We start from the raw sequence: 12,858 nt of genomic DNA on the forward strand, positions 1-12,858 counted from the left end.
CCATGTGTATAAAATGATGAGTTTATCAGGAACCACCTTTCCCCCCTCACCACATCCTTCCCACACTTTCTCCCTGTCATCGTTTCTCATTCTTGTTGCTGCCCCTCCATTTCTGTCCCTCTTTTCTTCTCAGGGTGGACAGTCACAGAATAGGCTTCCAGATCTCTCTGGAGTTTTTGGCTACTCCTCTCCAGAGCTGCTGGAATTAGGGTGGGTAGAAGAGCAGAGAGAACGTCCAGGGCAAATGTCAGTTCCATTTTCCATTTCCAAGGGCCTACACTGGGAGGTTGGCCCGAGTTCCTCTGAATTCAGTGGGTTTCTGGCAGTTGGTTTGGGATTGAAAAAGCAGGGGTTTTTTTTTGCCAAGCATCTATAATCCCAGCAACCCAGGAGGCTGAGACAGGAGGATTGCAAGTTCAAAGCCAGGCTGGGCAACTTAGTGATATCCTGGCTCAAAGTAAATAAAAAGGGCTGGAGGAATAGCTCAGTGATAGAGCACCCCTGGATTCAATCCCTGGTACCATGAAAAAAAAAAAGGTGAATTTAACTGATCATTTTTGTATACCTGCCTCTTGCCTTTGAAGGAAAACTCAGCTGAGAGTGGGAACATGGAGGGACAAGTGTGGTTCTCCTGGTGTCCCAGGAATGAATTTCCTCCTCCAGAGGGGATCACCAGAGCCAAAGAGACTGAGTCCCTCACAGGACCACTGTCTCCAGGTGTCACATCTCTTGGGTCCAGATCCAGGTATTCCTCAAGTCCATCTTGGTGGCTTCCTTAACTATGGCCGGGGAGCCCTGCTGAAACCCTGTTTCTATAGCAGAGCATATATGTTACCAAACCTTAGGCACATAAACATTTACAGGATTGTTATGGAGTCAACCTGAGCGTTATATAGGGAGTGTGTGTGTGTGTGTGTTTTGTAGATGGACACAATACCTTTATTTTATTTGTTAATGTGGTGCTAGGGATCAAAGCTAGTGCCCCCATGCATGCTAGGCAAGCACTCTACCACTGAGCACTACCCCAGCCCCAGGGATTTGATAAAAAGACAAAAGTGTGAAGAAAGTAAAAAATTCTCATAATTTTGTAAACTAGAAATTACCAGAAAGGCACCATATAGTCCTTTTGTGAATTCCTCAGTCCTTTTGATGCATATATGCAAATATACTGTATTTTAAACATGCTTACAAGCCCATGGAACCTTCTATCCTTTTCTTTTTCTTTTGACATAACATTATGGCAAGCAAAAACTTTTAAAAGCACTCGGGCTTTGCAAGTGAGCATATGCTTTGCAAACATTTTTGTCAGCTACCAGTAACCAACTGCAAGAACTCACATCCTACCCAAAACAGAAATTGTGCCAGTAGGGGAGTCCTTTGATCACCATGCAGTAAACCTAGCCAAAATATTGTAAATTTAAACAAACTACAGCTGAAACCCAACCACTTGACACAATGTAAAGCACTTTCCTAAATTGCTATTGGGTCAAGAAAGAAATAAAGAATATAATGACAAATGTTTAGAAAGGCATTGAAAACCAGAATGCCACATAACCAAACCTATGGGAGACAGCTGGTACTATTCTCTCGCCTTAAATGCCTTTATTATTAAAGAGGGAGAGAGAAAAGGAGAATAAACCAAGTATTCAGCCTGAGATCGCAGGGAAAAAAGAAAGAATAAAAACAGCCCCTAAGGAAACTGGGAGGGAAAAAAATAGTAAAGATAAAGGCAGAAATAAATGAATTAGAAAACAGAAACAGTGAAATTAGCAAATATATCTAAGAGGTGATTCTGTTTTTAAACAAACAATGAAGCAGGCTAACCTCGGGCTAATCTATTTGAGAAATAAGAGGGATAAAGAAAACAATAATAGGAATGAGGAAGAGGGACATTGCCATAGATAGAGAGATTTTAAAATAGAAAATCTATGCACAACAATAGGCTTAAATTTGAAAATCTCAATTAAATGCATGCTTTTCTGAGAATGTATATGTTGCTAATTGAGGGGAAAATTGTGATCCTTATCGAAGCCCTGCCCCCTCTATCCAAAGAGGACACCGGTCCCAAGTGTTTTTGCCAGTTAATTTCAAATTTGATAATACCGATAATGTTAAGCTGTTCCATGGCTTAGCACAAGATGGAGAGCTCTCTCATTCATTCTACAAAGCAAAATAAGACTGATATTAAACACGGCAAAGAAACCATATTAAAGAGTGAAAATGCTGGGTAGGAAATAGAATTCAATAATATATTAAACAAGTCATCTACCATAACCCAGTGGGGCAAGATGGGAAGAATAGTCAATATTAGGAAAGCTTAATATAGTAACTATGTCATGCTAATGAGTTAAAGAAGTAAAACCCTATTAGCTCCAATATGTATAGGGGGAAATTGATTAAATTGAACAACCATTTCTACCTAATCAATATGTGGAAAAAGGAACAGAAGGGTATGTTCTAAGCATGATTAAGAATCTCTATTTCAAACTAATAGCCACTGTTATAAATAACTAATAAAACATTAAAGGCATTTCTGAAGAAACCAGTATGACAGTAAGGAGGCCTGTGAGCCCCATCACTATTTAACATTGCTTTTAAATTCTAATCAGCACAGTAACACTGAAACAAAAAATGATATAAAGAAGGAGTAAGAGTAAATACAATTTAATCTATGCCAAATCTTGGGCTAGATGTTGATTTCCAAAATTCAGAGCCAATAGAAAAAAATCATCAAAAAAATTCAACAGGCCTGTAATCCCAGCAACTCTGGAGGCTGAGGCAGGAGGATCACAAGATTGAGGCCATCCTCAGCAATTTATTGAGACTCTCAGAAACTTAGACCTTGAGTCAAAATAAAAGGGGCTGAGGATGTAGCTCAGTGGTAGAGTGCCCCTGGCTTCAATCCCCAACACCAAAAAAAAAAAAAAAAAAAAAAAAAGGAAGGAGGAAAGGGTGGGCAGCAAGCAAAATGGTAAACTCAGTAAGATCAGGGACTAGGTCAGTTTACTGTGTGACAGATACTCTATTGAGTTAATATTTGTTGACTGTATTGAAATACTATTTACTGAAAATATAAATAAGTAAATGCAAATTTCAAAAGTATGATACCATCTTTATCTTTTAAATTAGGAAGCGTTTTTCCAAAGTTTTATTATGAAAAAATTTCAAATAGTTTAGAAAACTTAAAAGAATATTACTGTAAATATTCATACACATGTGGCCTAGATAAAACAGATATTAACATTGGCCATATTTATCTTCAACTGTACTTTTTTTTTTTTTTGGTACTGGGAATTGAATCCAGGGATGCATTGCCACTGAGCTATATCCCCAGACCTTTTTACATTTTTGTTTTGAGACAGGGTCTTGCTAAGTTGCTGAGGGTCTTGCTAAGTTGGTCAAATGGCTATTGTAGGAGGCGTTATGTTCATTTCGTGGGAAGTTGAAGTTCAGAGAGGTTAAGTAACTTGCCCAAATTCACACAGTCTCATTGTTCAACCCAGGCCAGCCTGATAACATCAAATTGCAAGGCATTTGTCTCTCCCCTTCATCTTCTCTGCATGAATGCCTGAAGATGATTGGTTAGGCAACATGGACAAATTGGAAGCAATCTGAATGTCCTTCCATGCAGGAACAGGTTGTCAAATGGTGATCTGTGTGAACATTCTATAGCTACGAACATGCATGATTGACTGTGAACATATAACAGGCAAAATTGCTTGTGGCATCCAGGTAAAGAAAAGTAAGCAGGACACCAGATTATACACACCATAATTAAAACCACATGAAGAAGAGGACCCAGGAAGGAACAAAATGGGTGGTTGAGTTGGGTTGAGACGGAATATTAATTTCTTTCTGTTTCTTCTTCCTCAAACTCTTTAAAATGGGTGATTTTATTAATTTTATAAGAAAAGCTGTTTATACCCACTTTACAGTTTTCTGAGCTCATAGTAGGGAAGGTTCTCCTCTGATTCTTGCTGTTGTTTTATTTACCAATGCCCAGCCTCATGTCTGGCATATTATGGATGCAATTAATGTGAGTGTTGGATGGGTGCCCACTGGGAAACTTCTCAGATGGGTTTGGCTCAGGAATGGGTTTGCAGAGAGCTTCCCCCAGTTGGGTGTTCAGTGATTACGAACAGGGCAGGGAACTTGCAGGGTGTTTAGCTTACCTGGTCAGAAAGATCTCACAGCAAGGTGTAAGGGCCATTTTGGCCATTTATTCAACATCACCAGAAGGCCTGAAGCTGTAGTGCAGTGGTAGACAGCACGTTTAGCATGCATGAGCCCTGAGAGCACGTTTAGCATGCATGAGCTCTGGATTCAATCCCCATCCCTACCTCTGCCAAAAAAAAAAAAAGGCATACCATCATCAGGGCAGATAGAACCATGGATCTTAGACAGGGACAGGTTTTTATATGTCATTCTTAGACTTTCAACTTGATAACTAGTGATCACAAAAACAGTTTTCGAGTATTCACTAGAGGCCAGGTTATGTGCATTTATAATCATTCCCTCTTTAGTTTTCACAACTATAAGAATTAGCATCTATTCGTGGGGTGTGATGACACATACCTGTAATCCCAGCAATTTAGAGGCTGAAGCAGGAGAATCACAAGTTAGAGGCCAGCCTCAGCAACTTAGCAAGACACTGTCTCAAAAGTTGAAAACTAGAAAGGGCTGGGGATGTGGCTCAGTGGTAGAGCACCCCTGGTTCAAACCGCAGTACAAAAAAAAAAAAAGGAAAAGAATTAGCAACTATTATCATCTCCATTTTATAGAGGAAGACAGTGAGGCACTTTTCTGTGAGTAAGCTAAATATTAGTTTTGCTGAGAACTTGATTTTCAGCAAATCACAGACCTTTTAGGTTTTGACTTTCTTGGCTGTGAACAACAGCAGACATTAGCTGAGTGCTTACTAAGTAGCTGACCCTGGCTGCACACTCAGAGCACATCCTCCTGGAGTGTTAGCTAACCAATGGGGAGTGCAGGCACAAATCAGACCCAGCTGAGTGGAGGCTGTGAGGCCAAGGGAGAGGAAGAACACACTACCTGGCAGGAAAGGGGTGCATTCTTCCAAGGTCAAACTGCTGCAAAAAGGATCATTTCAGATTTTTTAAATTACTAAATAGATACTGGTAAAGTGCAATTTTTTTTTCTTTTTAAAAATAAGCATTTGAGCTACATGAATGCATACATACCTGAGTTCAAACACCTGTAATCCCAGCAATTTGGGAGGCTGAGTCAGGAAGATCCCAAATTCAAGGCCAGCCTGACAATGTAGTGAGACCCTGTCTCAAAATAAAAAGGGCTGGTGATGGGCTGGACTGTAGCTTAGTGGCAGAGTGTTTGCCTAGCTGGTGTGAGGCACTGGGTTCGATCCTCACCACTTAAAAATAAATAAATAAAATAAAGGCATTCTGTCCTTCCACAGTTACCAAAAAAAAAAAAAGGGGGGGGGGGCGGCTGGTGAAGTAGTTCAGTGGTAGAACGTCCTTGGGTTCATCCCCCAATACTGGGGAAAAAAAATCAAAAACAAAATAAGCACTTCAGTCAGTGGGTTAAGCTTGTATCATGAAGTTGTGGACCAGTTAGTAGTAATACTTTTGTTCATAAAGTAGAATGGTCATAAATTTAACCTAATACATGGATTGAACTGAACAAGAACACAAAGGCCAAGTGAGTTTGGAGACTAATCATAGACTAGGGATTGGAGGGGGTGGGTGGGCAACGACACAGAGCAGGACAGAGTATAGTATCACGTGGGAGCTTTAGAACTGCTGCACCCCAGGCCTGCTAAGCCAGAATCTGCATTTTAACAAGATCCCTGGCGATTCCCCAGCACATTTGAAAAGCAGAGAGTGCTCTCTCTTCCATCCTATTTCTTTTGAGGAAATCAAAAGACCAGAGAGTTTAATGACACATACCTGAGGACCTAAAGAACATTCTTGAAAACAGCCTCTTGATGCCAGGGCTTCTACTCAGTATTTGCCCCAGTAGAATAAATCCAGTTGGTTTCATTTGGGTTTGTTTTGCTTTCTCAAGAGTAAATCTTCTGAATCACTAGTGATCTTCTTCCAAGGCACTGGGGACATCTGTAGTGGCTACCTACTTATTATTCCCTGTTGAGGAACTTGCTAAAATTTAGTTGCTTGGGGTAGCCCAGATTCACTGGTCTGAGAGGGAGTCAAGGGTCTGCATCAGGGGGTTCCTAGGTGCCAGCATTGCTATGGCCAACCATGAACTCTTTCTTTCTTTCTTTTTAACTTTATTTATTTTTATGTGGTGCTGAGGATCGAACCCAGTGCCTCACATGTGCTAGGCAAGCGCTCTACCACTGAGCCACAGCCACAACCCCAAACCATGAACTCTTTAACAGTGGCTTTTTCTTCTGACACAAAACCTTGCAGATGCTTGGGCTATTATAATCCAAAGCCCATTTTTCATCTGGAGGAACCCAGCAGAGCTATGAACATGGTGAATGATTGCAAATTTTATATCATGTATGTGTATTAAGCATTTGTGAATTTCTCATCGACAGAACATTCTCTTTAAACCTCAGTTCCATGGAGCTCAGCAGGTCACATGTGGTTACATATAAATTCCAAAAACAGGTAAGAAACTTAAATGTATTCTATTTTTAAGAGAAAGGAGAGGCAGACAACATAACATTGGAAAATTAAACATTTAAAAAGTGACAATTAGGAGCTGGGGATGTGGCTCAAGCGGTAGCGCGCTCGCCTGGCATGCGTGCGGCTCAGGTTCAATCCTCAGCACCACATACCAACAAAGATGTTGTATCTGCCGAAAACTAAAAAATAAATATTAAAATTCTCTCTCTCTTTAAAAAAAAAGTGGCAGTTAAGGGGCTGGGGCAGTGGCTTAGTGGTAGAGCACCTGACTAGCACATGTGAGGGACTAGGTTCAATCCTCAGCACCACATAAAAATAAATAAATAAATATGTTGTGTTCATCTATAACTAAAAAAAAAAAATTAAATGACAATTAAGAAGGTATATTGGGGGCTGGGGCTATAGCTCAATGGCAGAGGGCTTGCCTAGCATGTATGAGGCACTAGGTTCAATCCTTAGCACTGCATAAAAAAATTAAGCAAATAAAGGCATGTTGTCCATCTACAGCTATAAAATTTTTTTTAATTAAAAAAAAAAGAAGGTGTGTCGGCCGTGTGCGGTGGTACACACCTGTACATACTAGCTACTTGGGAGATGGAGGCAGGAGAATCACAAGTTCAAGGCCAGCCTCAGCAACTTAGAGAGACTCTGTCTCAAAATAAAAAAGACTGGGGTATAGCTGAGTGGTAGAGTGCTTGCTTAGAATGTGTGGGACCCTGGGTTCAATCCCCACCACCTCAAAAAAAAAGTTTGCTTGAAATATGAAGAAAGGGCACATTTGAATTTCTATTTCAAAGGGAAAAACAAATCTGCATTTTAAGCCAGGCATGGTGATGCATGCCTGTAATCCCAATGACTCCACAGGCTGAGGTAGGAGGATCCCAAGTTTGAGGCCAGCCTCAACAACTTAGCAGGACCCTGTTTCAAAATTAAAAAATAAAAAGAGCTGGATATATAACTCAGTTGTAGAGCACCCCTAGGTTCAATCGCCAATACCTCCCCCCACACACACACATACACACCACACCACACCCCCCTGCAAAAAAGTGGAAAGAGGGTAAAGAAAGACAGCAGTCTCTTCTTCCACTGGTACTCCAAGTCCCAGCAGGCCCGTTTGCGTAGTCAGGGCTACTAGACTAAATCCGTTGCACCATGTTCAGCCCTTACGCTGTAACACCATAGACTTCCTTGGCCCTGGTCATGGAGCCTGAGGGAGAGACTTATTAACCCAGGACAGAGGGAGGTGCTTTACAAGATGGCCTCTGACCTCTGACAGGCCTGGGTCTGAAAACTTGGGGCACTGTCTGCCATGTGACCTTCGGCCACTGGCTTTCCTTCTCCTTACCTCAAGAGTTTAAAACACAAGGGCAGTCACCCTTTTGTGAGCTCTGAATGAGAAAACACATACAAGAGGTTCCCACCCAGCCCACGCTCAGGAAAGGGGGGATTCTTTGTGCTTTGTCTACATTATTTGAAAAAAGTGGACTGCAGGAAGTTGCCAACTGCCCTCTGTTTCCAAATTCCTCTGAGTGTGTGTGTGTGTCCTGTGCTCATGACGGTGGTGGGGGTAGTGGGGTTGTCAGGAAGCAGCATCAGCTTCCTGCTGATTGACTCAGTCCCCGGAGGCCTCCCTGGCAGCCAGGGAAGCCTGGCACTTGGTTGGGCTTCCTCTCCGGCCTCCACCTCACTAGCCTGCTCTCCTCACCCCTACCCCCTGCCTCGCAGGGCCCAGGACAGTCTGCAGGCTTTCTGAGCAGCTTTGTTCTGTTCTTAGGTGGAGCACCTGACTCCAGCTGCCTGAGTTTTGCCTACAGGTGCATTTCCTTTGCACACCTGGCACCTGCAAGAGACTGAAGGTCTCTGCCAAGTTACCCTGAGAGATTTGGATCATTTGAGTTATAAGCCTATGGAAACAATGCTGTCAGGTTCCTCTGCCTGCTCAGAGAGGATCTGGTAGCAGGGGCCCCCAGATTTCCCCTGTTGTTGGAAGCAGGGTTCAGGAGGTGTCTGCCTTTGGTCTTCAGATTTTTGGTTTTTGTTGGGGGGGGCGGTGCTGGGGATAGGGATAGAATCCAGGGCCTTGCACATGCTAGGCAAGCTCTACCACTGAGCCACATTCCCAGCCCCCTGCATTCTGTCTTCTGAAGGGAGGTTCTGACAAGAGGATGAGGTTCCTGGCCTGTATCTTGGCCTTTGAAGGACCAGGCAGAAAAGGGGAGCACTGCTGGGCACAGTGGCATATGTCTGTAATCCCAGCAACTGGAGTGGCCGAGACAGGAGAATTGCAAGTTTAAGACCATCCTCAGGGCTGGGGATGTGGCTCAAGCAGTAGCGCGCTCGCCTGGCATGCGTGCGGCCCGGATTCGATCCTCAGCACCACATACAAACAAAGATGTTGTGTCCGCCGAGAACTAAAAAATAAATATTAAAAAAAAAATTCTCTTCTCTCTCTCTCTCTCTCTCTCTCTCTCTCTCTCTCTCTCTCTCTCTTCTCTCTCTCTCTCTTTAAAAAAAAAAAAAAAAAAAAAAGACCATCCTCAGCAACTTAGCAAGACCCTGTCTCAAAGTTTTTAAAAAGGGCTAGGGATATAGCTCAGTGGTAAAGTGCCTCTGGTTTCAGTCCCCAGTGCCAAAAAAGAAAGAAAAGAAGAAGGAGGAGGAGGAAGAAGAAAAAGAAAAGGGAACACTTCTGGGGGAGGGGAAAGTCTGGGTTGGGCCCAGGCCCACAGCCATGGCACTTGACTGGATTTGCCCCTCCACTTCACATGGAGACTTGGCGACCACCTCATAGTCCTGGTAATTGGTGTGGAGGCCGAGATGAAGCTGTGGTCTTGGTCTCAAACACCACAGCACTCAGGTTGCAGAGTGCCAGTGATGAGCTGTGGCTTCCTGCCCCAGCTCAGCAGACATCTCTGCTCTGAGCAGACGAGTCCATCAGCTCAGGATGTGGACAGGCGCGCTGCCTCTGCTGTGAGCTAACCATGCAAGGCAGGTCTCCCAGGACGAAGTGGGTGTGAGCAGCCTGGCTTTCGGCCTCAGCACAACCCATGCATCTCATGTGCAGGGGCAGGTCAGGACCATTTTTGCCTAGCATCCAATAGAATTCAGCATCCAATAGAATTCATGCGCGCGCACACACATGCTCTTTAGGTAACTCGGCAGAAGCAGACCTGGATCTTCAGCCAGTGTGTGTATGGGGGCGGGGGGCTGCCCTTCTTAGTACCTGGTGGCTGAGTCAACAACATGGGGAGGTGTGTTTGGATAGTAAACAGCAAGCAGCAGCATGGGCCAGCCCACTGCCTTCTTCCTTCCACTTTGCTAGCAAAAAATGTCCTCTGGAGAGGTCAGCCAGGACTTAATTTTCAGGATCAGGTGCAAAATGAAAAGGCAGGCCCTGTGTGTGGAAATTAATAAGAATCTCAGGACAGCAGAGCACGGGCCAAGTGTGGGCCCTTCTAGGCTTGAGGCCCTGGGCAGCAGCAGTCATGTCCCGGAGGCAGGCCTGACATCAAGGTTTCCCAGCCTTGTGAAGTCGTGGAGCTGCCGTGGAGAGCCAAACTGGGCCTCTCTCTGGTTGAAGAGGGACTTGACATCCAGAGCCGCTGCTGGTTTTCGAGACACGCTGTCCCACACACCACACCAGCACTTTCCTCAAGGCTAGCATGGCTCCCACTTCCAAGGGAAAAGAACTTTAACCTTCTTTTGTTCTTCTTACCTGGTTTCTCCCATGAGGTTCCTGGCCTGTATCTTTGTAAACTCAGGAAGCTTTGAGACTCCCTCCGGCCTCCCATTCCTCCTTCCTCCCCCTCTGTTTCTCTCTTCCTCTTTCCATTGCTTTTATCTTAAGGAAAACCCCTCACCAGATTGCTGTGTAACATTTCCCACCCATTCATTTGGTGCCATTTGATCCCCCCCACCCCCCCCTCCTGTGGTGCTGGGGATTGAACCCAGGGCCTTGTGCATGTGAGGCAAACACTCTACCAACTAGCCATATCCCCAGCCCCACCATTTGATTTTAATGTTCCTTTGAATGACACCAAGCTAGAGCTCCTTAGGTTTCCAAAGCCCGTCTCTGAAGTGGCTTGAGTGAGTGTCTTCTCCACAAAGGGACATTCCTCCAGTGGCCTCTGACTCTGTCCATATGGCCTCTGCCCACAGACCCCTGGGATGAATGCTCATTGTTACCGTTTGTTACTTACAACCTCCTCCCCACATTGAGCTATAGGCCACAGTGGAAAGAAAGCCTGCTCCATTCTTTGGTGACACTCCATGAGCCCTGGGGACACAACACAACAGACCTAGTCAGGGACATTAGCCTCCATGTAGACTTCAAGCTGGGAGTGGCACAAGGTGTGTTAAAGGGTTAAATAGGTAAGCCCAAGAGATCTCTCTGGCCTCCCTTCACCTTGTCCATGTGGCAACAAGAAGAATCTTTGAAACTCCACGTGACTCCATTGCCTAAGACTTTCTGGTTGGCCTTAGTGATGCTGCCTGCCTCAGTGACCCCATCTCTAACAACACATCAGGAACTCTCTGGATGAGGTGGCTTGGGTTGCTGAAGAGGCACTTGAACCACACCTTGAAGAATGCAGGGTGTTCCAGGAAAATAGAGAGGAGGAGGCAAGAGTGCATGGGTAGCTCAAGGGGAAGGCTAAGGTGGGAAGCCAGGAATGGCATGGAAGGGAAGTGGAACAGGTTAAATGCCTGGCTCAGATTGGCAGACCAAGCTCCTTGGGAGAAGAGGTGAGCCTCTCAACCCTGATGCTCATTCAATTACTTGAAGAGCTTTTAAAATTACTGGTGTCTGGGGGTGGGCCCAGCCTAGGTGTTTGCATTTGCTCTCCAGGGCCACAGATGCCAGGAATCCCCCTTAAGCACTTTGGGAAGGTGGCCAGAGTTGGATGCTGGTCTTGCCCACGGCTGAAATGCCCTGGGACTTCCCTCTACTGATGGGAAGGCAGCCTTGCTCAGTCAGCCCTGGACCCCTGGGCAGAAGAAACTAGGGAAGCACTAAACAGAGATGGGTCTTGATATACAGCCAGAAGGGCACCTATTCTGAAAGGAAAACTGAAATCTGGTGACCTGCAGGTCACCGCCTCTGGGAAGAAAGCGTGGCCTTTGCTACCACCTGGCTAACATGGGATGAAGGCTGAACTGAACTGTTAAAGTGAAATAAGCTCCCACATGTGGTTCATGGCTCCTGCCTTCAAGGAACTCAGGATCTTATGGTGGGAATGGGCCCAGTCACAGGGTTAAAATATGGACTCTAAGCTGCCAAGGCTCTAAGACACAGACCTGAAAGAAAAGAGATGAACTTCCCCAGGGAAGGCTCAGTGAGGAAGCAAAGAGACAGCTGAGGATCTGGGGTCCACCCAACAGGCCTGACTGTCCAGCCAGCATACTGAGCTGAACACCAGAGCCACAAGCTGTGCCCACATGGTGATTTCCCCTCTGCTCGCAGCAGCTGGGCTGGGCGGGCCCAGGGCAGCTGGTGCCCACGGCTGGCCTGAACAGCCTTGCCGTTTGCCCCAGCGGGCAATCCAAACAGTATTTTCTATGTGTACCGTGCAGATTGAGAGCACTGCGGTCAGCCGCCCCTCTTCACAGACGTTGCTGGCTGCAGTGGGCAGGGTGGGGAAGAGCTAAAGGTTGGCCCAGCAGACTAGGAACAAGTCGCAGCCCGCCCGCATGGTTTGTTTCCTTCTGATGTTTTATTTTGAAATTGTCAAACTTGACAGAAAAGTGAAGAACCTTCATCTGGATTCACCCTCGGTTACCATTTGGCCACGTACCCTTTCCCTCTCTGTCTGTCGAATGGTTCTGCTGAGTCATTTGAAAGGGTGTTGCAGATGGCCTGATGCTTCACCCTGAGTATTTCAGCAGGTATCTTCCAGGAGCAAGGATTTCCCCTTATGTAGCCACAGTGTTGTCGTTACACCTAAAAAATTACCGCTGTTCAATGATGTTATCCAATGTACGTCCTATGTAAATTTCCCCAGTTGTCCTCCACATGTCTTTTATGGATTCTTTTCCTGACCCAGCAAGCCTCATACACTACATTTGGTTATGTTGCTTTAGCTTCTTTTAACACAGAACAGTCCCCCAACTTTGGTCTCTGTGACATTGGCTTTGAAGAGCCCATTGAGCTACCTTTCCATAGAATGCACTCTAGGTTTGTCTGATTGAATACATTCAGGTTAAGTTTGCATAGTTTTGAAACTCTCAC

General features: G+C 45.0%; 1 protein-coding gene across 1 annotated transcript in view; it reads left to right on the forward strand.

The window, feature by feature from the left end:
• Positions 1–725: 725 nt before the first annotated feature.
• Positions 726–12,858, forward strand: part of ZNF710 (zinc finger protein 710) — a 51,597-nt gene continuing 39,464 nt past the window's right edge. Inside the window, exon 1 of the mRNA XM_081292794.1 lies at positions 726–745. The gene's annotated coding sequence lies outside the window, so the exon portion shown is untranslated. The remainder of the gene's footprint in view (positions 746–12,858) is intronic.

Source organism: Spermophilus citellus (genome assembly GCF_964194105.1).
Source record: "Spermophilus citellus genome assembly, chromosome: 4".
NCBI lineage: Eukaryota > Metazoa > Chordata > Mammalia > Rodentia > Sciuridae > Spermophilus > Spermophilus citellus.